This window comes from Pogoniulus pusillus, chromosome 38 (assembly GCF_015220805.1).
Source record: "Pogoniulus pusillus isolate bPogPus1 chromosome 38, bPogPus1.pri, whole genome shotgun sequence".
Taxonomy (NCBI): Eukaryota; Metazoa; Chordata; class Aves; order Piciformes; family Lybiidae; genus Pogoniulus; species Pogoniulus pusillus.
In genome coordinates, this window is record NC_087301.1 from 3,338,889 (window position 1) to 3,362,938 (window position 24,050).

Below are 24,050 nucleotides of genomic sequence, written 5' to 3' on the forward strand. Positions count from 1 at the left end.
GTTCAGCACACCCTTTTTATCTCTTCTCTGCGGGACGTCTCCATCCAGATTACTGGAAAAAAAGCGGAAAAGGTGAGAGCTCTGCCATCTTAGCTCTGAATTCATCTGATTTCCTTTTTTTTTTCTTTTTTTTCCCCCTTTTTTTTTTTTATCCCCCCCCCCCCCTCCTCTCTCCCTTGTATTCCTCATGCCATTGTCCATTCTTATGATGGCAGCCGCCCTTGCTCTTGAATGCAAGTGTCACAGCGGGAGCAAAAAGGGTTCAGGGCTGCATTGTCAAAGCCATGGTTGCCTATTGTTTCTTAGCCTTTCACTGCTCTGCTTTTCCGAGCCTCTTTCCCTATCAGTGGCCCCTGTCAAGGGGAGGAGTAGGGAGAAAATTGCAAGAGTTAGTCGTCCTTTTTATTGCACACTGTTATGATAAACAGCCCAGCAATACATCCCACAAAATTAGGAATTATAACGACGGGACGGAGGTTGGGGGGGAAGAGGAGGGGGGGGGGGGGGGGGAGAGAGAAATTCTTTGTAGGTTTGCGTTTGTCGCTGCCCTTATGTCAAAAGCTTGGTTTCTTAGGAAAGACTTTTGTGTTGGTGTTTTGCCCAGCAAAAAAAAATAGAGGCAGCTGCAAAGTGAACAGTGAGCTATTTAGCCACAAGGTAAAAATTTCCTGTTGCTATTTGGGTGCTGATGCTTTTCAGTTTTAAAGGGGGGTGGGGGGTGTATGGTGTGGGGGTGTGTGTGTAGGGAGCGGGGGGGGGAGGAAGCATGACTGAAAGCATTTCTCTAGCTGTCCATTCATTCATCCATCCATCTCTATTTTACCTTTTCAAGGCATGGAAAATGATTTTTAAGGAGGCCAGGGAGGCTGTTTGCACCTCGGGTTTTGGTCGCAAATAGCCGAGTGGAGGATGAGGTTTTGGCGGTTCAGGGGATTGAATTCTCGTACTGGGAAACGAAGGGGGGGAATGAGTGTCCTGTGCCCGTGCCAGAAAGTGCTGCTTTGTCAGGTCATCTAAGAGTAAAATCTTGTCACAGTTTCTTCCCTTCGTGGAGAGGCTGTGTGTGTGTGGAGGGACAACGTATGGAGGTCTTTACATGGCGTTTCAAGCGTGGGTTTGCCTGTCCTGTGCGAACAGGCCGGCTTCAACGGTGCTCAAAACTTCAGGGAGGTTACAGAGTCATGGCCTCAAAGTTTGGGTCTTTTGGGTTGTTGTTTGGGTTTCATTTTTTATTCCCTTTCATTTTTTATTCCCTTTTCCTGTCGTCGTTTTGCTGCGTTTGAGATGAAATTAGTGAGAAGAGAGAAAGCAGCTCTGAACTATGGCATCCAAGGGGAGATACAATCCTACTTAGTGAGGTTGTGAATAATCTCCTCGCTGATTGCTGGGGGTGGGGGGGAGTAGTGGGGTTTTTTTTTTGGTCTTAAAAAGCAAAACAGAAGCAAAATGCAATTTGATTTATGCTTTTAACTCTTTTTTTTCCCCCTCCCTGTGTAAATATCAGCATCTTTTCCACCCTTTAATTTGTATTTACTCTCCTAACTCTACGTTTAGTTTTGAGCTGCCTTTTTTTTAAGTCTACGTTTCCATCCTTTCCACTGAGCTGTTCTATGACCAGAAATAAGAAAGAGAAAACACTTCAGCCCCTTCAAATCTGTGCTTCTTGAGGCTGCATATCTAAGTCATTGCAAATGTCTGGTCCTATTTTATCATCTCTAATAATAACAAACAGGCAAAGTGCTTTCACAGATGGAAACGTGGTTCAGATGGTAAAGAAGCATGCAGAGAAACGCTCCTTAAACCGCTGAACAGTTAGGCTCCTGTTTTGGTTCTGCTCAGTTGAGAATATTTAGCTGTCTGGATCTCTAAATGCTTGTTGTGAGTTTGCTTTGAAAGAACAGGAGAAGATATTTCACCTGAATTAACTTTTAACACTGGGGCTGCTGAAATAGAAGTGATTTGATGAACACATTCTCTCCCTCTGTCCTGCAGGCAACTTGCCTTACCTCGTATTCACCCTGGCAGGCTTTCTGGGGTTTTTTCACATGTATGTATTCCCTTGCACTGCCAAGTTCTAGGTCAAGCATGTGTCAGTTTGGAAAATCTTTAGGTCTGAAACTTTTGGAAGAAATGATGAAAGAACTCTGGCCTTGTTTTAAATCAAACTCCGAACGCAAGCCGAGGCCACCCTGGGAGCACAACGTTTCATTTCCATTCGACATCTGCCTTGTATTTACCGTTGCAGCCCGGTGTCAGTGCGGAAGGGGCACTTCTCCTTGATAAAAGTTTGGTTATCTCTTTTGTCAGAGGTTGTCATTTCGGGTCTCTCAATCTGGACTGTCATTTTGTAAAAGCTTTTGTGGCTGGAGCTGAATGGAAAACCTGGAACGTGTAAGAGATGAAAGAGACGAGGGAGAGGATTCGACTGTGACGCGTAGAGCAATTCTGGTCGCTTGGGACTCTCAGGCAGATGGTGCCTAATCCTGATTTGCCTTACTCCAGTGTAAACACTGAGCTATCCCACCACTGAATACTGATGCAGCATCAGAATTAGGCCTGGCTCATTTCTTTGCTCTCTCAGGCTGCTGGCTCACCTCACAGTGCTTTCTGCGTACGGAGCTCTCATTTTACACTTCTGCTGGTAGATGCCCACTGAGTGACTTCATGTGGATGGCAAACACATGAGTGTGGGTCCCGAGTTTCAGCTCTTACTGCAGACTTGTGCTTGTAGAAGTCCCATCAGAATCTGGGAATAAACATGGGAATAACTTGATGTGCTTTCTTTAAGTAGGTCTGGGTATGGAAATATCCTCTCCACAGAACTGAGATGGACTTTTGTGTGTCTGGACATTCTGCAGTGTCAGTGGGAATGTGCTGGTAGCAACTGAGATGTTCAGTCTACCTGAAAGGAAGAGAAGAAAGTTTATCCAGGCCAAAGGCAGAAACATTTGGCCTCACAGATGCATTTTGATGAAAAAAAAGGTGGATTTAGGAGGATTAGCTGGAGAATTGTTACAGCCTTGAGATCAAGAGAGAGCCATTTCATGTAGAAAAGAGAAAACTTCACCCCAGGCTTGATTTTTCAGATGAATTTTTGCTCTCTATTTATCAAGACAACTTTTGTTCAAGTTGCTTTTAAAATCAGAAAATGAAAAGTTGGGGGTGTCTGTGAAAATGAAAAGTTGGGGGTGTCTGTGTCCCCCAACTCATTCTGTGGTGTGAGTTTAAAGTGCTCAAGGCTCAGACACCTCTTTAACTTCTCCCTGTGGGATCTGAGTGAAGCACAGTCCTTACAGCCATGCTCTGCATAGGAGTGACTTTCTTTTTGTTTCCCTTGTAGGATTAACTTCATGATTCAGTGAGAATTGATCCTAAAGGAGAAAGAGAAAGGGTCACCTGGATTCTTCTGGAGGTAAGAGTCAAGGCTAGAAGTCCTCCTGAAAGTCCTATCCAAGACACAAGGAGAGCATCTCATTTACTGGCTCTTCTCCAAAGCCTCCATCCCGCACTGAGACTTAGGCAAGTGTTGTTTTCCTCTGACTGGAGCTTCACTGGTGAGGCCTGTGAAGGGGTAGCTCTTCAAGTGTATAAATGTTGTCAGTGAAGTTTTGTAATGGCATGGAAGCTTTTTGAGGCATAGGAAGTTCCATGGAAACATGAGGAGGAATTTTTTTCCCTGTGAGGGTGGCAGAACACTGGAACAGGGTACTGGGTTGGGTGGGTTGTGGAGTCTCCCTCTCTGGAGATACTCCAGACCTGCCTGGATGTGTTCCAGTGTGATCTGCTGTAGGTGATGCTGCTCTGGCAGGAGGGTTGGACTGGATGATCTTTTAAGGTCCCTTCCACCCCTATCCTTCTGTGACAGTTGGCAGCTCTGTAGCAGTGGAGCTGAGGGCAGGTTCTTGTACCCCTGTGTGACATCACACACAGGTGAATGTGGGAGGTCATATAGTCCAAACTGCAAAACTCCTAATGAGTTGTGCTAGGAAAAGCTGAAGTCTTTACTACTTCTAAATCCATACCCACCTGAGATGCACATAGGGAGAGTTAGGTCACTTGAAATCACTGAGGAGGTGCCCCACTGCATTTACAAGCACCCTGAGTTTTACAAACCACCAGAACCAAGCCTTTGCAATGAATTTTTGTACCAGGCAGGCTTTGCATGGCATGGGCAGCATCTTCCCCAGAGACTGGCACTGGTTTCCATGTGCTTGTTTATAGAATCAGGTGTTACCCAGGAGGAGCAAAGTGATTTCAGCTTGACAGGTAGAAAATAGAGTGGTTACAGCCCTGTTAAAAGTGGAAGCATCTGAAATAAGACATGGAAGAACACTTTTGTCTTCCACTGGGAAAAGCCTGCTTGAAGGGACTCATTTAGCCATGGGAAGCTGGGAGAGAAGTGTGGAGTGAAAGACTAGCCAGGCAATTATTCTACTAATGGGTAAGATTATGTTGGTTTTCAGTAAATCAGTGCAAATCTGTGGTTAACTCTGCCTGCTGGAGTGAGTCTGAATAGAGAGAGTGCAAGGGGACAGACCTTTACCTGCTGGATACCACCCCAGTGTGCACCAGCAATTGGAGATCTGCTTTGGCTGCAGGTTGAAGTTCTGTTATGAAACTGTCAGGGACTCTGTCTTGCTTGGTCTGGTCTTCCCTGAGGTTCAGAGCATGTTGTGCTGGCAGATTTCTTTCTTCCTTATTCAAAACATGTGACATAGCTTAGCTAAACCAGAGCTTTGAAGGCCATCAGTCTGTCAGCACAACAGAAAACTTCCATGTGACAGTTTTTGGCAAGAGAAAAAGAAAATCATTTTTTAATAGTTACAGTTTGCTTTCTAACTCAGGCCAATTGCTGCATTTGGATGCTTTGTCAGAGGTGCTTCATGTGCTCAAATAGCAACCTTTATTCATATTTCAGCTTTGCAGGATCATAGAATCAGGCAGGGTTGGAAGGGATCACAAGGAGCAGCCAGTTCCAACTCCCCTGCCATGCCCAGGGACACCCTACCCTAGAGCAGGCTGCACACAGCCTCAGCCAGCCTGGCCTTAAACACCTCCAGGGATGCAGCCTCAACCACCTCCCTGGGCAACCTATTCCAGCTTCTCACCACTCTCATACTCAACAACTTCCTCCTCGTGTCCAGGCTGAATCTCCTCACCTCCAGCTTTGCTCCATTCCCCACAGTCCTCTCACTCCCTGAGAGCTTAAAAAATCCCTCCCCAGCATTTTTGTAGCCCCCTTCAGATGCTGGAAGGCCACAAGAAGGTCACCTGGGAGCCTCCTCTGCTCCAGCCTGCACAGCCCCAACTCTTTCAGTCTGTGCTCACAGCAGAGCTGCTGCAGCCTCTGAGCATCCTCCTGACCCTGCTCTGGATACACTCCAGCATCTCCACATCCCTCTTGTCTCAGGGGCTCCAGAACTGGATGCAGTACTCCAGGTGGGGTCTCAGCAGAGCAGAGTAGAGGCAGAGAATCACCTCCCTTGACTTGCTGGCCACACTTCTCTTAGCCACAAGGTGATTTTGGTAGGAAAGTTATTTCAGTCTAGCTCTAGAGTTTTATTTCTACACCTGATATCTACTTAACTGCTTTCTCCAACCTGTATGTGGAATTCCTACTTCTATTTAGTTGAATGCATTTTACCAAACCAGGAAAAGTCAGTGTGGGGATGATGTGCATGTGCTGAAAACTGTGGACAGTGTGTTGCTTCTTTATGTTGGCTTTGACTGTGATGTAGCACTTAGATCTGGGAGTGAATGAATAGGTTTAAAAAGAGCAATACCCAAATAGTGTTTCCATCTGCTACTTGTTCCTTTGGGTGTTCAATGTTTTTTTTGTTCCCATGGTTTGAGAAGAGACTGAAGTGTAATGGAAAGCACTTGCCACATTTTAGGTTCTGGTCTATTTTTTCACTAGCTACAGAATGTGCAGTCATTCCTCTAAGGTTCAGAGGCCTGTTTAAACTTTTATAAAGCAAGAAGCAAGCCCTGCACTCTTAGTACTTTTCCTGCCCTTCACATGTTTGTAATGTCTCGTCCAGCTTCATCCTCTGTTACTTGCCAGAATGATGTGGGAACAGGATTAAGAGACCTACATAATGTGCTGTGGAGAGAGGAGGTAGAATCCTAGAGTCAACCAGGTTGGAAGAGAGCTCCAAGCTCAGCCAGTCCAGCCTAGCACCCAGCCCTGGCCAATCAACCAGACCATGGCACTAAATTCCCCATCCAGGCTCTGCTTCAACACCTCCAGGCACAGCCACTCCACCACCTCCCTGGGCAGCCCATTCCAATGCCAATCACTCTCTCTGACAACAACTTCCTCCTAACATCCAGCCTAGACCTCCCCTGGCACAGCTTGAGACTGTGTCCCCTTGTTCTGTTGCTGGGTGCCTGGCAGCAGAGCCCAACCCCACCTGGCTACAGCCTCCCTGCAGGCAGCTGCAGACAGCAATGAGCTCTGCCCTGAGCCTCCTCTGCTGCAGGCTGCACCCCCCCAGCTCCCTCAGCCTCCCCTCGTAGAGTTGAGAGGACACTGAAGGCAGGTGCGAGCTGGCCCCGAGTGCCTAAGGAATGTACCAGCCTTAGGTTTAAATGCTGAGAGAGCATAAACCACTTGCAGGACATGCTCTCCCTGCACAATTTACCTCAGCCTTTGTTGGTGGTTCTGCTGATAACACCCACCCTGATATCCATCTCTGCTTCATATTCTTGCCCGCGCCTGGAAAATCCTTCCAGTCTTTGCCAAGTCATCACCTTCTCAACATGCAAATCCCTCCTAAAACCTCACTTCTTCACTATTGACCATATGGAATGATTTATTCTTCTAATATAGCAGCATATTTGTCCAGGCTCTAGATAGATTAGCTGGGCAGTAGGCACCTATCTAAATGAGCTGTGTGGTATTTTCACTGTAACCACATTTCCCTCCCCCACCCCCCCCTGCCCCATTTATTTATTTAACTTTCTCATTTTGCTTAGTTTGAGGTGAAATAAGCTGATAAAACTGCATGGAGTTAGGAGCTCACATCAAGTCATTCCATTTATTCTTGTTCTACAGTTTGAGTCCTGTGTAAATAATAGATAAGTGGTGAACAGTAATTAATGCAGGTGCAAGCTGCAGCTCAGGAAAGTGCCCACTTGGCATTGAGATTCAGCAGCATGCAGTGGGCAATGGAAATCAAACAGTGGTGATGATCACTGGTGGAAGATTATGTCTTGCTGAAAGCAACAGAGTGGATGAGGAATTGGATAAACCCCCATGTAATGTGGTTTGATCTCAGAGCTGACCCTGTGCAGAGCATGGAGATGGCTTAGAGACCTCCTGAGGTCCTTTCCAATGTGAATTATCCTGCGTGGATGCTGTGGATGTAGGTGGCCTGATGCTGGGAAATGATCATCCAAACTTGTCAACTCAGGCCAGTAGAAGGAGCAGGTTTCTGAAATGTGGCTTGTGGAAGCAGCAGTTTTTACCTGGGAGCACTTAAATTCTTCACCATGGAAGTGGTGAAACACTGGAAGCTGTGGAGGCTTCAACCTTGGATGTGGCCTTGGGCGGCTTGCTGCAGTTGGAAGTGTCCCTGCACAGGGGTTTGGACGAGATGACCTTTGAGGGTCCCTCCCAACCCAATGCAATCTGTGACTCTGTGAACAGGGCTTTGAGCAACCTGGTCTAGAAGAAGGTGTCCCTGTCCATGGCAGGGGGATTGGAACAGGATGATATCTGAGGTCACTTCCCATGGCAGGAGGATTGGAACTAGATGATCTCTGAGGTCCCTTCCTATGGCAGAAGGGTTGGAACTAGATGATCTTGAGGTCCCTTCCCATGGCAGGGGGGTTGGAACTAGATGATCTTTGAGGTCCCTTCCCATGGCGGGGGGGTTGGAACTAGATGATCTCTGAGGTCCCTTCCTATGGCAGGGGGGTTGGAACTAGATGATCTTTGAGATCCCTTCCCATGGCAGGAGGATTGGAACTAGATGATCTCTGAGGTCCCTTCCCATGGCAGGAGGAGTGGAACTAGATGATCTTTGAGATCCCTTCCCATGGCAGGGGGGTTGGAACTAGATGATCTTTGAGGCCCCTTCCAACTCAAACCATTCTATGAACCATGGACCATTTCTTCACTGTAATAGTTGCCCTTACAGTATAGTTCTAACCTGATACATTTCCTTTTATTTTCCACCTGAAGAAACTTGCATGAAAGGAGAAATGATTTGCCACTTTGTAGGAGCAGATTCAGTATGAGCCCATGATAAAAAAAAGTAAGCCTTTAATTTAAAGCAAAAGCTGATCAGGACTTTCCCAGCAATCCATCTTTCTAATGGAAGCTCTAATGGGTTAGTGCATTAAATTGTGGGAGAGATATTCTTTAATATCTTCTCACAAAGAAAGAGAGAAAGTTCAGTTCTGCTAAGTTTTAAAAGATGCTGGGGGATAAAAGCAAATGTTCCCATGCCATTCCCCATGATTTAAGATGATGGCATAGCTTTGAATAATTCCCAGGGTGAACTTCCCTATTTTAGGTAAAGTGAGTAAAATACTCTAAGAGGAAAAACTGAATGAGGAGAGAGAGGATTGAAGAAATGGCAGCATTAGTTCAGAGTAGTGAATCCAGGATGTGCTTGAATTCAGTAGTTAAGAAAACCATGTTGTGAGTGTTCAGCAATCAGGTATGGATGGGAAGGTAACACATCAGGTAACAAACCCTCGAGTGCTGGTGAGTGGGGGGATCTTGAATGTTTATGTTCCATATATTCACAGGGTGCAGCAGGTTGGAAGGGACCCTCAAAAGTCATCTTGTCCAACCCCCCTGCACTCAGCAAGGGCACCTCCAACCAGGGAAGGCTGCACAGGGACACATCAGTTCTGATCTTGAATGTCTCCAGGGATGGAGCTTAAATCACATCCCTGGGCAACCTGTCCCAGTCTTTTACTGCTCTCATTGTGCAGAACTCGCTCCTGACATACAACCTAAATCTCCCCTGCTGTAGTTTCAAACCATTGCCCCTCATCCTATCACTCCAAGTCCTTCTAAGCAGTCCCTTTATGGCCTTCCTGTAGTCCCCTTCAGATACTGGCATGTAGTTACAAGGTCATAGAATCTACCAGGTTGGAAGAGAGCTCCAAGCTCAGCCAGCCCAACCTAGCACCCAGCCCTGTCCAACCAACCAGACCATGGCACTAAGTGCCCCAGCCAGGCTTTCCTTGAACACCTCCAGGGACTCCACCACCTCCCTGGGCAGCCCATTCCAAGGTCTCCCCAGAGCCTTCTCTTCTCCAGGCTGAAGAGCCCCAATTCTTTCAGCCTGTCCTTGTAGCAGAGGTGCTCCTGTCCTTTGATCATCTTTGTGGCCTCCTCTGGATCCCACTCCAGCAGGTCCTGATAGCTTCACTCATTAAGCCAATAATTCCTTTCTGAGGACACAGATCCCTCTTTTGCAAGCCTCCATTCAGAAGGTGACAGAGAAATCTAAACCTTGGTAAATGATCTTTGGGGCCATCTGCTTCTGTCTTGTTTCGAAAGCAGCCCTCAGAAGAGCAGATGAGATGAGGGACTCGGTGACAAACCTTCATTGTTCTGAGGTTTAAAATAAACTTGTTGCGGCTGAAGCTGACAGCATCAGCTCCCCAGAACGCTTCTTGTCGTTTCAGTGCAGCCTGCCTCACCAGCCAGGCTGTGATTAATTGCAGCAGGGCTGCTCACAATTTGAACCAGACATCAAATGCTGATCTTGCCCTCGGCATACAGCTCATCTGGGGGCTGCCTGTGCGCGCAGTCCTTCACCCCGCAGTCGCTTCTGCGCACAGGTGCTGATGTGAGGGGCCCAGTTGAAGCCACTGGAGCTCCACGTGAGACAGGCTCTGTGACCATGTGTTTGTGTAACCCATTGGTATGTGTCTGGAGTGTGTCCTGGTTTACTGGCAGCTTAGTAAGTGCTGCTGACCTGTGTCTTGCCCTTTCACGCACTTAAGCAGGCACAGAGCAGTACTAGTTTGTCTGGCCTGTTGATCAGCCAGCCTCCCCAGGGGCCAGATTTTCTGCCTCATGAACTGGATCTGGCCCCTGAACTCACCAGCTGGCTGCTCCACTCGGTGGCTATCTGTAACAGATACCCAAGCAGAGAATCAAGCTGCAGACGGGGTTAGTTCAGGTGCTCAGAGCAGGACCAGCCTGGCTGATGCAGAGCCTAAGTGTGCCAGGTTAATGTGGCATTATAGTTTTTAGGTCCAGCTCTAGGTCAGGCTATAATTACTTGTGTGTTCTGCCCAGCACTGCAGTCATCATAATTAGGGGAAGCTCAGCAGAGGAGCCCCAGGCCAGTCTCTGCTGTTCAGAGAAGAGCATAGTCCATTGCTCAGTGTGTGTGGTGCATCCCTTGAGTGCATCCCTTGGTACAGTAGACAATCTCATCACTTTAAAATGCATTGGACTCTTTGGAATACTCCTCAGTGAACTGATACTGCCTTTTGCATCACTGTGATTCAGTCAGCCTGTTTCAGCTATGCCAGGAAAGTCACTGCCAGGTCAACAGCATTCATTTCCTATTGAGTTTTCCTGGAGAGTTGCACCAGGTTTCAGATCAGTCCTCAAGACCACTCACAGGAAGAGATACAGGAATACCTCAGCCTGTTCCCTGGGTTAGTCTGGTCCAGACAGATGGCAGTTAATTCACTTAGCACTTAACTGAAATGATGAAGGACTTTCTTATTATTTTATTTGGTTTGCAGAATGATCTCAGTGCTGATAATCCTCTGAGCTCAGGGATGCTGCTGATCTGAGCAAAAGCCCCTGACTACCACAAATGTCCCTCCTTCCTCTCTATGGTTTCTTCTAATGCTCCTCTGGTCATCTTTGGCTCAGTAGCTTCAATATTCTTCAGAATTAGGAATTAGTCTGGTTGATTTATTTCCCTGTTTCAGTGGCACTGGAGACAGATTAGAGCAGCCTGTTTTAAAAGTCAGAGGAGGAGAAGGAACCTAAAAGCAAACTTTCATCACAGAATCATAGAATCAGTCAGGGTTAGAAGGATCAGATAGTTCCAGCCCCCCTGCCATGGGCACTTACAACCTACCCTAGAGCAGGCTGCCCACAGCCTCATCCAACCTGGCCTTAAACACCTCCAGGGATAAGGCCTCAGCCTCCTCCCTGGGCAACCCATTCCAGCCTCTCACCACTCTCATGCTCAACAACTTCCTCCTCATAGCCAGGCTGAACCTACCCATCTCCAGCTTTGCTCCATTTGCTTTTTGTCAACTTGCAGTTCTCTTTCCACCCCTCACCCCCGCAGTGGACAGGTTAGCTGTAGCAGAAGGTATGGCTACAATATCACCATAGTAGTTGTCAAAGCCATGAAGACTTTGACAAAAGGCCCTAGCTGGTTGATAATTATGCTGTTCTGCAATCATTTTGTATAGGATAAAAATGGGCTCATTATTCCTTGGCCATGATGTCAGTCTTGGCCCAGGACCTTGGCTGTTGTTTTCAAGGCTTGGAATTGAAGCAGCTGAGATCTGGGTGTGGTAGCACTGCAGTGCCTTTTCTCTGTGGCCTCAGGCAAATCCCTGAAGTTGAAGAAGAGATTTAGGAACCTATTATATTCTCAAGAATAACATAGCTTCATCTCAGAACGAGGTATTCATTTGAGGCAATTAACTCTCCTTGCTTTCAAAGCTTCTTAGTCTTTCAGTACATTACCACTCAGTCACCCCTCCCACCTTCTACATGTGCACTAGCCACAGAAGCACAGAATCTCTTAGATTGGAAAGCCCTTCAAGCTCCTCAAATCCAATCCTTAGTCTCACACTGACAAGTCCTTGACTAACCCAAAGCCCTCAGCACAACATCTCATCACTATGAATTGCTGTGGTTGGAAAGGACCACCAGGATCAGCCAGTCCAACCTTCATCCCAGCATCCTTCATCACCAGACCATAGCCTCAAGCACCACATTCACTCTCCTTTTAAACACCTCTAGGGATGGCAACTCCACCACCTCTCTGGGCAGCCTGTTCAGTGCCTGACCACCTGCTCAGTAAAGAACTTCCTCCCAACAGCCAACCTCAACCTCCCTTGATTCAACTTGAGGCCTTTTCCTCTTGTCCTATCATTAGTAATTAGGAGAATAGACCAGCTCCAGCCTCACTACAACCTCCTGTTAGGTAGTTGTAGAGGACAATAAGGCATTAAGAGAAATAAGGTGTCTAAGAGAAATAATAAGCCCTGGGTATTTAGGGCCTGGGTCACAGGGACTGTCTGATAATTGTAGGGATCATGCTCCTTGTCTGTGCTGTATTTTGTCCAGGCAGAAGCCTTTGCTGTCACCAGACCCCACATCTCTGCTCTGTCCTCCTGCCCCATTGCATGTTGTACCTGTAGTCACAGCTCTAACCCTTCCTTGGCTTTCCCTTCTTTGCTGTTGTAGCTGCTAGTTTCAGGTACTCAGTGTGCAGCAGAGTTAACTTTCTGTTCTACATGCCCTGATGTCAAGGGGTGTCATGGTTTGAAGGGTTCCAGGTTATCCCAGACTGCTTTGAAAAGCTACATCAGCCTGGGCTTGGGACCAGCATTACTGTTTCAGTGGAGCAGTCTGAGCCAATTGCTACATCCCATCTCTTCTCAATGCTTTTTGATCTGGCTTGGACCTCCTCCCAATCAGCTATTTTCCATCCACAGTGTCCTGGGCTGGCTGTAGGCTGAAATCCAGTCTGGCATCAAGTGCTCAGTATATGTAGACAGAAAACTTCCATGGACACTGGCTCAGAATGACACCACAAAGTGCTTCTGGACTCAGTGACCACTGTAGAGGCTTCCAGAGGGTCACTTTGTCTTCATTCCAAGAATAAGAATATCAGTAGAGATTTTTAGGAGAAAAGGTCACAAAAATTCCCTGGCACAAAGAGTCCAGGAGAAGAGAATAATAGAATCATAGAACTGTGTTGATTGGAAAAGCCTCCTCAGATCATCCAGTCCAACCACCAACCCAACACCACGGTGGCCACTAAACCATGGCCTCTAGAGTCATGTCCACATGTTTCTGGAACACCACCAGGGATGGTGAATCCACCACCTCCCTAGGCAGCCTGCTTCAAACCCTGACCACTCTTTTCACAAAGAAATTGTTCCTAATCTCCAACCTAACCCTCCCCTGGCCCAGCTTCAGGCCAATTCCTCTCATTCTATCACCTGATACTAGAAAGAAGAGACCAATCTCCACCTCGTTCCAACTTCCTTTTAGGGAGCAAGGAGGCTCCTCTTCTCCAGGCTAAACAAGCCAAATCCCCTCAGCTGTACCTTGTCAGGTTTGTTCTCTAGACCCTTCTCGCTGGGCAGAGCTCAGGTACAGAATAAGTCAGGGTTGGAAGGGAGCACAAGGAGCAGCCATTTCCAACCCCCCTGCCATGCCCAGGGACACCCTACCCTAGAGCATGCTGCACACAGCCTCAGCCAGCCTGGCCTTAAACACCTCCAGGGATGGGGCCTCAACCACCTCCCTGGGCAACCCATTCCAGCCTCTCACCACTCTCCTGCTCAACAACTTCCTCCTCACCTCCAGCCTGACTCTCCCCACCTCCAGCTTTGCTCCATTCTCCCTGTATCCCCCATTCTGCATCTTCTGCTACAGAAGGTGGAAGGAGCTGAAAAGAACCAAAGTTCTGGCATAGTAATTTTCTCTGCTTAAAAGGCAGAGAGAGAAAGGTTATCCACTCTGATCTGCATCCAGGTTGTCTCTGTTTGCACATATGAAGTGGCTGCATTTGCTGTGGCTGTTATTTCAGGTCGGTGCTGCTGCCTCTGTCTATACAACGACAATTTGTATCTGTGGGAATGAGCAGATCCTGGTGCCTGTTGGGTGCTAGCAGCCCTAACCATTTGTAGCCCTGACTCCTGCCGTATGAAGTGCTCTTACCAGCACTCCTGTGCATCTCACCCTTATTATATAGTGTAATAGTGATGGTGGAATTTGGCCCCCAATATTATGTCACCAAACAGAAAAACACACGACCCTGCAGCAGCTGTAATAGCATAATAGGATAAGTGCGAGGGAGAAGCAGCAGGGTATAATAGATACTCAGCTGCTTCAGAGATGGGGCCTCTGCCTCTACCTTGATAGAAGGAAGCTGGGAAACTAGGGCAGCATAAGAAGAGAGTGACAGTGTAAGTGCTGCAGGAGGTGGTTGTGGGTGAATTGAAAAATGCAGCAAGCTGGGATGTTATATAATAAATAATAACAATAATATCTCTGCTTAGGTCTGTTCAACCTGAAATACTTCAGCCAGCTGCTTTACACAGCTCAAAGTAGTGTGGGGGCCTCTTTGGTATTGGCTTTCTTAATATCTTCTCTGTAAAAGCCTCTGTGTGTGGTTTTGTGCTGTGTTATGAGTGTAGGGAAGCATTCACCTGCCCTTCTCTATCTGGAAGCCCTGAATTTCACTTGCTTATAGGGCAGAGAAATCCATGTGAATGACCAAGGCTGGCCATGCTTTGTGATGTCTGAGAGTGGAACTGATGGGGAAAACACATCTGAAGGGGACCTGCAGGTAGGCTGGGGAAGGACTCTTTAGAAGGACTTGGAGTGATAGGATGAGAGGCAATGGTTTGAAACGGCAGCAGGGCAGATTTAGGTTGGATGTCAGGAGCAAGTTCTGCACAGTGAGAGTGGCAAAAGACTGGAACAGGTTGCTCAGGGATGTGGTTTAAGCTCCATCCCTGGAGACATTCAAGGTGAGAATTGATGTGTCCCTGTGCAGCCTTCCCCAGTTAGAGGTGTCCCTGCTGAATGCAGGGGGCTTGGACAAGATGACTTTTGAGGGTCCCTTCCAACATGATGGAATCTTTGACTCTGTGAGAAATCAAGCATGGGAAGTCTCAGCATGTCCTGCCCTGTCCTCTTGGCAGCAGTGCTCCATCCTGGATCCCAGGAGGGGATTTGCTGCAGATTGCAGAAATCTGGCTTTCAGTCTTTGGTTTCTGTGATGGCAGCAGGCCTCTGTGTTGAACTGTATACTCTTGCAGGCCAAGACATGACTTTCTGGCACTGATTACCATGTCTAAGGTGTGTTTCCTGTGCCACTCTTTGATGTGCACTCTCATCTTCGCTCCTGGCTTTGTGGCTTATCTAAGTTACCAGTTTTCCTTTTAACTTATTTGCTGACTTAGGTTAAGGTCCTCCTGCCTAAGTGATGAGTCACTTTTACTTGCATAAAAATTTGCATTTTCTTCCAGAGAAGCACTTAGGAACAGGTTAAATGAACCATTTAGATGATTGAGAGAGATGCCAGGCAAAGTGCTAACGTGTGCAGTGAAGCTCTTTTGTTACTCTTTGATCCAGATTACTTCTATTCATTTGCTTCCCTAGATGCGAGTTGCTGAGCAGTGCCTTCTTCCCCATTGCCTCCCTTTCCTCTCTTTCTTGGTTAGAATAGATCAGTGCATTTGGGATTGTGGTTTTCCCTATGCTGTTGGGCCATCAGACAATGAAATTCACCTTAAAATTCCAGGAATTGCCAAGGTGGACTCAACTGTGGAACACATGCAGAAGGATCAACAAATACAGGCTGGGCAAGGAGTGGCTTGAGAGCAATCTTGAGGAGAAGGACTTGAGAGTGTCAGCTGAGGAAAAACTCAGCATGAGACAGCAGTGGTGGCTGGCAGCCCAGAGACCAACCTTGTCCTAGGCTGGCTCGAAAGCAGTGTCAGCAGCAGGACGAGAGAGGTGATTCTGCCCTTCTGCTCTGCTCTCATGACATCCCACCGGGAGCTTTGCATTCAGTTCTGGTGCCCCTATCATAAGGTGGACATGGAGCCGATGAAGTGGTTCCAGAGGAGGTCACAAAGATGATCAGAGGGCTGGAGAACCTCTCCTATTGAGACAGGCTGGGAGAGTTGGGGCTGTTCGGTCTGGAGAGGAGAAAGCTGAAGGGAGACCTTAGAGCAGCCTTCCAGTACCTGAGTGAGCTACAGAAGAGCTGAGAAGGGACTTTTTACAAGGGCTTGGAATGATAGGACAAGAGGGGAAATGGATTGAAGCTTGAAGAGGGGAGATTTGGATTGAAGATTAGGAAGAAACTCTTTACAGTGAGGGTGGAGAGACCATGGAACAGGTTGCCCAGAGAGGTTGTGGATGTCCTCTCTCTTGGTGGTGTTCAGGGCCAGCTTGGATGAGGTCTTGAGCCACCTGGGCTAGTGGAAGATGTCCCTGCTGATGGGACTAGGTCGTCTTTAAGGTCTCTTCCAACCCAAACCATTCTACATGACTATGAACATGGCAGTCTTTGGCCAACAATGAGATGTTAACAAGGAGAAAATGAAACCACAGATTGTGTTCTTTGCACATTTTCTTATCTGGAGCAAGTGGATTCAAAACTTAGTAGTTAATTCCAAGGTAGGAAACATAACACATGTTAGAATTCTTAGAGTGTTTCCAAGGGGGATATCCTATCTCCACAAGTTTATTATCCACATTATCCTTATTATCCATAAGTTTGTGAGATTTATTGAGGGAAAATTAATGTTCCTCTTTTTTTCTCCATCTACAGTAATGAAATCACTGTGCTGAATTATAGATGGTCAGGCAGGTTACTGAGAGGAGCTGAGCTTCCTTCCCTGGGGGATATAATCTGAGTTTGAATCCAAAACAAGGAGGAAATGCTTGCTCTTAGCATTATGTTTGAGGACCGCAGTTAGGATGTCACCTGCCAGTTCAGAATGAGAGGCTGGAGTAAGTGAGACACTTGGTGTAATGGTGTAATGCCAAGTCTGCCATGGAGAAAGAAAAAGACCTGTAGAAATATCAGCTCACATGAGTTGGATGCTTCCATGATTTGTAGTTAGCTTTGAGTAAATGGTTTGTTAATGATTGGGTTGAACCATGTCATAGCTCTTCTCAGGTAAATGTAGGTACTCACCTGGCCTATATTACAGCAGTATCAGGGGCTGCCCTGTTTTGCTGATGGATTCTTCTCATAGCATCCCAAGGGCAGAACAGTGCTGGTGTCCTGTCTCACAAAGGGGAAACCAAGGCACAGAGGGGATGAGTGACCTGAGCCAAAGTTGAAGAGAGCATGGTGGCATTTTAGGGACTCAGATGGGGATCCTTGCAACTTTTAGGCTTAGACCTCCTTTGTGGCATACTGGTTTCTCTAGCACCATTTCTATTGCTGCTGATTTGGGTAGGGATATATTTCCAGGGCGGGGGTGGAGTCCCCATCCCTGGAGATGTTCAAGAAACATATGGATCCTTTGGGACGAGATTTAGTAGTGTTAGTTTGATGTTTGAACTCTACAATCTTAAAGGTCTTTTCCCACTGAAACTATTCTAAGATGCTGAGATTCATAGAATCATAGAATAGAGCAGGTTGGAAGAGACCTCCAAGCTCAGCCAGCCCAACCTAGCACCCAGCCCTGTTCAATCAACCAGACCATGGCACTAATTGCCCCACCCAGGCTTTTCTTGAACACCTCCAGGGACGATGACTCCACCACCTCCCTGGGCAGCCCATTCCAATGGCAAAGCACAGACACACAAAGGTGCAGGCAGGCAGCACTGAGAAGCTGGAATGCACTTCAGTGGTGAGGGGGTGGCCTGGAAGTGGGATTTGTTTTTACACAGCCTCTTTGAGTGGGCAGGACACATGAAATGCAGTGTCTCCTTGCTCTTCACCCATTTTAGGCCTTCTCAGAAAAGGAGGGATGACAAACATCCATACTCAAACCTGCCTCGGACGCGGCTCAGGCTGTGGGAACCTCCGGGCGCCAGCGCCGCTGTGTCACACGGTGAGCTTCAGGCAGATTGCAGGCTGCAGTGCGGGGAGCTCAGAGCCTATTTTAACTGCATTTGCACTGATTTGCTTCATCCTGAAGCCACCACCGAGTTCTTTAGCATTATTGATCCCTCTTGACTTATTGGGCGCATCAGTTGCCGTTGACCCTGGCATCTTGCTGGAGCAGACTGGCCCATCATGTGATGGTGTCTGCCTTTGTCCTTGCTCCCAGGCCATTCCTGTTTTGCTCAGCAGATGTCTTTTGTTCCTGACAAAGATTGCTCATCCGATTGTTTTGGGGGTCAGTGGGTGTGCCACGTCCGGCCTGGGGGTCCTGGGTCTCAGCCCTTTCCTGGGTCAGACTCACCCTCCCTGCCCCCAGCCTGTACCACTGCTGGGAACAGCAGAAGGAGCCTGCTTTGCTTTTGCTTTTTTTCTTCCCACTCTTTCTCCCCAGGGGTCTGGCTGGATTATTTCTGAAGCTGCCTTCTTGCTTCTGTGAAAGTAAGCCAGTGAAAATAGATTCTGTGTTTCACAAGGGTTTCTTTGCGGTGCACCTGGGCCCCCACCTTGGCTAAATGACAGGCTCACAGCATGTTAGGGGTTGGAAGGGACCCAAGGAGAGTCCCACCCCCCTGCCAGAGCAGGAGAATCCTATCTAACACAGCTCACACAGCAACACATCCAGACAGGCCCTGAAAGGCTCCACAGAAGGAGACTCCACAACCTCTCTGGGCAGCCTATTCCAGTGCTCTGTGACCCTTCCAGTAAAGAAGTCCCCTCTTGTGTTGAGCTGGAATCTCCTGTGCTGCAATTTACACCCGTTGCTCCTTGTCCTATCCCAGGGAGCAATCCATCCCTCCCTGCTTTTTGGTTTGCTTCCACAGAGAATCTGTCCCACAGATTTTTGCAAGGAATAGGGGGAAAAGTTGGGGACTGTGAGAGGGGTTTGTGTGGCAGTCTACAGGATTTGATGCCTGAGTAACTTCTCTCTTATGCCAGCATCAGCTAAATTAAGCATTCTTGCTCTTCAAATAAATAAAATCCAAACAACCAAAAAAGCCCACCCCACCCCCCCCAAAAAAATAAAAGCCCAACACTGTAAACCAAAGTCCTCTGCCAATACAGCTCCGAACTTTCGGGTGCCTTGAGGGCATCGGAGCACCTCGTGTGTGTGCTGCTGCAGTGAGCATTTGGGGGAACCTGATAAAGCAGGGATTTGGCTGCTGTGTGGTGCCCTGGCAGAGGAGGGTGACAAAGCTGGTGGGAGGCTTGGGACACAAGCCCTATGTGGAGAGGCTGAGGGTGTGCAGCCTGCAGAAGAGGAGGCTCAGGGCAGAGCTCATTGCTGTCCACAACTACCTGAAGGGAGGCTGTAGCCAGGTGGGGTTGGGCTCTGCTGCCAGGCAACCAGGGGCAGAACAAGGGGACACAGCCTCAAGTTGTGCCAGGGGAGGTCTAGGCTGGATGTTAGGAGGAAGTTGTTGGCAGAGAGAGTGATTGGCATTGGAATGGGCTGCCCAGGGAGGTGGTGGAGTGGCTGTGGCTGGAGGTGCTGCAGCCAAGCCTGGCTGGGGCACTTAGTGCCATGGTCTGGTTGGTTGGGCAGGGCTGGGTGCTAGGTTGTGCTGGCTGAGCTTGGAGCTCTCTTCCAACCTGGTTGACTCTATGATTCTATGTATCAGTTAAGGCTCAGGTGATGGTCAGCAGAGAGGGAGTGAGAGTTTATTTCAGCCAAATCGCCACCTAAAAGTTTGCTTCTGAGAGTGCAGCTTGGGGCAGGAAGAGCTGAGAAAGTCTCCATTATCTGCTGATGGCTTTAGCGTTCCAGATCTCTGCTTGAATTGGCTCCTGAGAGTGCAGCTAGGGAGAGGAAGAGCTGAGAATGTCTTCCTTATCTGCTGATGGCTTTAGAGTTCCAGGTCTCTCCTTGAATTCTAAGATGTTTCTTTGTCTCCAGTGGTTGATTTTAGACATTTCACCACTCGTGGGGTAGCTAAAGTCTATGCCAATCCAGAGGTTGTCTTCTCCTCTGCTTCAGATGGTACTGGTAAACTTTCTGCTCAATTCCTTCTGTGGGCTGGATTGCATTTCTTCTCCAGAAAATGAAGATAAATATCAATGTGTCCAATTTCTGCACCAGTTTACTGCAGCCAGGCTCTGTTCCTCAGCATTGTACTACTTCATTACAACTTTAGGTGCAGAACCTGAATCAGGTCCTGGCTCAGAAGCCTGTCAACTTCCTTATTACTTCTTTTTGTTCCACTATTACTTCATCTCAGGAACTAAATATTTCTACACACACCCCCCGATCCCTTTTTCCTTTTCTTTTTTCTTTTTCTCCTTTTCTTTCTTTTTCTCTTTCTCTTTCTTTTTTATTTTTCTTCTTTTTCTTCTTCTCTTTCTTCTTGTTTTCCTTTTTCTTTTTATTTTTCTTCTTCTTTTCTTCTTCTTCTTCTTCTTTTTCTTTTTCCTCCTCCTTCTCCTTCTCCTTCTCCTCCTCCTCCTTCTTCTTCTTCTTCTTCTTCTTCTTCTTCTTCTTCTTCTTCTTCTTCTTCTTCTTCTTCTTCTTCTTCTTCTTCTTCTTCTTCTTCTTCTTCTTCTTCTTCTTCTTCTTCTTCTTCTTCTTCTTCTTCTTCTTCTTCTTCTTCTTCTTCTTCTTCTTCTTCTTCTTCTTCTTCTTCTTCTTCTTCTTCTTCTTCTTCTTCTTCTTCTTCTTCTTCTTCTTCTTCTTCTTCTTCTTCTTCTTCTTCTTCTTCTTCTTCTTCTTCTTCTTCTTTTTCTTCTTCTTCTCCTTCTCCTTTTTCTTATTTTCCTTTTTCTTTTTCTTCTTTTTCTTTAAATTTGTTGTGTTTTAACTTCAACCTACACTTTTCCTGCTAAACCCACCATAAATTACTACATTATCACCTTAGCTCATTGACTGCAGCTTTGTTCCCATGGCACAAGGATCCCTGGAAAGGGGGGGATGTTTTTTCTGTTACCAGTGGGAATTGGAGGGGGAAAGGGCAAAATTAAATTAATAATAACCAAAAAATCTGGTTAAAAGAAACCCCTTTCTGGCGGTAAGCTCAGCTGCTGGTCAGCTCTGTGTGTGATCCCCCTCTTCTGGAAGTCTGTGGAATTAGCCGTGGAGCAAAGCGCTGCAGGCCAGCAGAGACAATGGGGTTTTGGCAAAGCTGATGGCAGGAGGAATCGTTTTCATTGCCCTTTTTCCCCCCTTCCTTTCCTTTGGAATTACACAGCAGAATGTCATTTCGCTCTGTATCAGCTTCACCCTGGCGTAACTCATTTGCGGGTGGGAAGGGAGCTGAGCTGGGTCTGCCTGCAGAGGGATGCTGGTCTGCCTGCAGAGGGATGCTGGTCTGCCTGCAGAGGGATGCTGCTCTGCTATATTTGGCGGGGCTCTATTTTTAGTGCGTCTTGCAGGACTGACAATGGTGTGCGTGTGTGGTGGGGGGGGGGGGGGGGGGAGCGGTTGTCCCCTGTCTGGCACCTGGCACTGTCGTTTGTGGCGTTTCTAGGTGTGAAATGCTGCCATTCGGAATTGGTAGTGCTTTAAATTCGATTTGTCTAGATCAAAATCGTTGACAGGCAGAAGGCAGTTTAGAGCCAATCCTAGAGCATCCTCGGGAGGGGTTGTGTGAGGCATGAGTAGGCAACAGGCAGAATGATTCACATCAGGTACCTGATCTGTCTGCTATGGACAATCACTGTTTGTAGGGGTGAGAAAAAGAAATGGAAGCTAAGGTTTGAAACTTCAGGGCTGGAAATGCTGCAATCTTTTGCTGGGTGTAGGTCCTGAGATTTGTGTTTGCTGCAAAGCAGAGCAGCCAACTTGATACCCACATCCAAGCTTCATCTTCCAGAAACTGAATCTAATCATAAAGGTCATTGAGCTACAAACATCTTCCTGACTGATTGTCTAACATCTGCCATCTTGCTCCATCATACTCCTCTTCCTTTTTGCAGCAGTAATCACATCAGAGTTCATAACCTCTACTCAGACATTTTAAAGGAGGCAGGAAAATATTCTGGGAAAGGTATTGAATTACAAACTGTGTTTAAACTGGAAGAGGGAACTGAAAGCACAGAGATCACATCATGCTCCCCCACAGCTTAAGGAAGCAGCATTCCCTTACTGTCAGCCATCCTTTCCAGGGAGAACGATGAGATGAAATCTTCTCTTTCCTTTCCTCCCTCCAGGGCTCAATTTAGTGCAACTCCTGGTTGCACATGGCAAAAGAGGTGGAACATGGATGTTGAACCCAGTGGTGTGTATGGCATAAGTCAGAGAGTTTTCCTGCAATAGAGGAATACTGCCTGTTCCTTAGGACCCTAGAAACCCTGGCTGTGAAATGGAGCCCTTTCAGAGAAGGTTCTCCTGGCTCCTGTCACAGGTGGAAGCCTTGGACAGAATTTAGTTTCACACATGTGTCAACTTGGGGAGACATTTTCCTTGCTGCAATGGGAAATGGTTTCTGAGTGATGTAAATGCCAAGTTTTCCAGAACCTTGTAAGGTGTCTTTGTCCCACATGTCCAAGGAAAGCATCCTCTTAGCCTTGGGTAGAAGGAATTGGTTATAGGGCTACAGATGAAGTCATCCAGACTCAGGGTGTCTCAGTTTCAAGTCACTTCGCTTCTCTTTCCTCTTCTGCCTTTCTTCTTGCTGTGTCTTGCAATCTAAATATTGAAATCTGTGCAGCCCAGTGGGGCCTGGATGCCAAACAGTGCCTCTGGGAAGTGCTCTAATGCCAGTAACATCCACATGGCCCTTAGTATTGAACCTGCTGGTCTTAAATCAGGTACCCTCTTACCTTCCGTGGCAAGAGACGAGTCCAAATCTGCAGGGGAGCTGCAGGAGATGTCTGATTGAAACTCTGGGCTCTGCCATAATGGATCCATCTCCCTTTCTGCTAGAAAGTTTCCGAGGAGTAATAAATTCACTGTAGGTCTGCACTGAATGCAAAATTGATCAGACTGCAGGAGCCAGAGGGAATCAATTTTGTGTGTGTGTGCTTGGTGCATGCGCCCTCAGCAGCGCAGTCTGTGCGTGCCCTGCATCTACATCGGTTCCTTTTCTCTGCTTCCTCCTGCAACTGGCCTGCAGATGCCAGGGAAGGGAGGGGGGGAATGGTTTTTTTATGAAATAAAAAAGGTGAACCCGTGGCATTAGGCAACTCTGAGCCATCTGTCTTGTCAGGGTTCTTGGTGGAGGGAAGGCACATAGGATGGTTCCTTAGACTGCCGTTAATAAAGAGCCGCAGAAACTGCAGCCAGAGATGTATTCTTCCGTGTGAGACAGGAATTGCCTTTTGTCTTGCCTGCAGGACCCATCAGGAAGCTCAGCCTCTCTTTCCCTTAAGGAAAAGCCAGCACACACAGCACAGCCAGTTGCATGCACGTTTTCTTCTCTTGCTGCCTGCCAGGCTGATCCTGCCAAGGTGCTGAATCACTCCTGAAAGAGCCCAGCACCAGCCCCATACCCTGCACCCCGGGCGAACGGCAGCTTCCTAGAGCCCAGGAGATGTGATCAGATATGTCTCCAACTTACCCAATGCAATAACCTGCTGAAATAAAGCAACAGATGCTGACTCATGCCCCAGCGTTTTTGTGCTACTCTGCTCACTCAAAGGAGCTGGCAATCGTTTGACTTTCCTGAGGTTGGGAAGGAGGAGAGGACAGGAGGTGTGGGGACAGAGCCAAGGTGGTTTTGGTGATGTCTGAGTGCTGCCTCTGTGCATAGCTTTTATTTAGTTATTTTCTCTTGTGTTTTTTGTTTTAAATTGATTCAGTTATTGGGTTTCACTTTTCCTTTCTAATTTGACTCACTTATTGGGGTTTTGCTTTTCCTTTCTAAAATGCCAGTTACTGGGTTTTGCCTCTTTTTTTTTCCTTTCTTCTTGTAAATGGACTCAGTTTCTGGGGTTTTCTTTTCTTCCTCCCCTTCCCCTTCCCTTCCCTCCCCTTCCCTCCTCTCTTCTCCTCTACCTCTCCCCTTCCCCTCCTCTCCCCTCCCTTCCCCTCCTTTCCTCTCCCCTTCCCCTCCTCTCCTTTCCCCTCCCCTCCTCTCTTTTTTTCTCCTCTCCCCTCCTCTCTTCTCCTCTCCCCCTCTCCTTCCCCTCCTCTCCCTTCTCCTCTCCTCTCCTCTCCCTTCTCCTCTCCTCTCCTCTCCTCTCCTCTCCTCTCCTCTCCTCTCCTCTCCTCTCCTCTCCTCTCCTCTCCTCTCCTCTCCTCTCCTCTCCTCTCCTCTCCTCTCCTCTCCTCTCCTCTCCTCTCCTCTCCTCTCC

General features: G+C 47.5%; 1 long non-coding RNA gene across 1 annotated transcript; it reads left to right on the forward strand.

Annotated features, from left to right (window-relative positions):
* On the forward strand, positions 1-23,819 carry LOC135191182 (uncharacterized). Its single transcript, XR_010308753.1, has 3 exons — positions 1-72; positions 3,341-3,412; positions 23,091-23,819. It is a non-coding gene; the product is annotated as an uncharacterized LOC135191182 (long non-coding RNA).
* The last annotated feature ends 231 nt before the right edge of the window (positions 23,820-24,050 follow it).